The sequence below is a fragment of the Macaca thibetana genome, chromosome 4 (assembly GCF_024542745.1).
Source record: "Macaca thibetana thibetana isolate TM-01 chromosome 4, ASM2454274v1, whole genome shotgun sequence".
NCBI lineage: Eukaryota > Metazoa > Chordata > Mammalia > Primates > Cercopithecidae > Macaca > Macaca thibetana.
Window position 1 is genome coordinate 28,652,114 of NC_065581.1, and position 1,485 is coordinate 28,653,598.

Below are 1,485 nucleotides of genomic sequence, written 5' to 3' on the forward strand. Positions count from 1 at the left end.
GAGAAGTTGATGGGAAAGATCCTCTTTGTTGAAACGAGTGTAGGGTTCAGGAAGGGAGAAATTTTGCTTTAATTTCATTGTGTTAGATAGAATAACATGTCATTTTGAAGGAACCAAAATTATACTGTGTATTGGACAGATTGGTGTTATAGTTCTACTTCAGGGTTGGACGTTTCATATCTTTCCTATCCCATCCACACTTCTGGTGACTGTGGGGTTCCCCCAAACACGCTATTGCTCTGTGGATTAATCCACAGCGAGCTGGTGACGCGTTCTTGTCAAGACCAAATCAAACTTGGGAAGTCTTCAAGTCAAGAATGGAAGTCACCAAGCTCCATTAAAATAAACAGTGTATGTGAACTGAATAACCTACTTTGTTCCGGCCTTACGCCAACCCTGCACTTCCAACAGAACCATCTTCGAAGCTTCCTGGCCATCACTGCCCCGCCTCCAACGTCGCCATCATTCCTTTCACACCCCCCACTTCCCGAAAGTGCCTTCTGTGCGCTCTCTCAACCTCCTCTTGATTGTTTCCCCTATGGGTTGCAGCATCAATTCAGAACTGAAAATCTCCCTATCCCACATCTCGAAGTCATTAAAGATTTCAACAGGTTTCACATTGATGACCCATCTAACTGCTCGTCCTCTCACAGTTTTTGACAACTGTGTATTCGTTTTTGCAAGTTTTAGAGGGTGTTGTAAATAGTTTTTAGCTGTTAGTGAATTTTAATTTCAAACGAGGATCTTTTTATTAAGCTGGATCTTTGAAGTCAGCGCTTGAAAAGCCCCCTTCCCCACCATGTTACATTCTCTTTGTGTCTTATGTAAGTAACTGTCTTCGGCGGTTGGCCGCGTGGCCTAATGGATAAGGCGTCTGATTCCGGATCAGAAGATTGAGGGTTCGAGTCCCTTCGTGGTCGTCGTTTTTCGTTCGCTGGTCTGAAAGATGTTTATTGATTCAGAGCGTTTTCCCTCTTCTTGCTCCGGTCCGGCTGCCAATTAACAACTAAAGGTAGAAGTCTTATTTAAAGAGTATATACGGCGTGCCTGCCCTGCAACAAGTGCTTTAATAAAAGAACAAAGCAGAAATAGCACTTGGCCTCAAAGAGCTTACTTTCTACTGGACCTAACAGTTGAAATCAAGCAAACGCTGGGAAGAAAACAAAAACAAAAACAAAAGCAAAAAACTGGTTTCCACTCCTGTGAAAGAAGTAAGTAGGAGGATAAAATAAAAAATAAGGGATGGGGGCTGCTTTAGGAAGCATCCATCCTCCTGGAGGTACTGAAGAAATGCTATTTAGCTGGAAAATGAGTATTTTTCAGGCAGAAGGAATAGCATTTGTTAATTCGCTGAGAATCTGAAATCACTAAGTATTTGCCAAATTCAGGTTGCTGAACGCTTGTGTGTTTGTGTTTGGAGCTGGGGGTGGGTGGCGGGCTGGGGAAGGAGTGTAAATCACTACAGAGAAAATCAACAAAAAGAGA

At 42.9% G+C, this 1,485-nt stretch overlaps 1 non-coding gene across 1 annotated transcript; it reads left to right on the forward strand.

Moving 5' to 3' along the window:
• Positions 1-847: 847 nt before the first annotated feature.
• Positions 848-920, forward strand: TRNAR-CCG (transfer RNA arginine (anticodon CCG)). The gene has a single exon. It is a non-coding gene; the product is annotated as a tRNA-Arg (tRNA).
• The last annotated feature ends 565 nt before the right edge of the window (positions 921-1,485 follow it).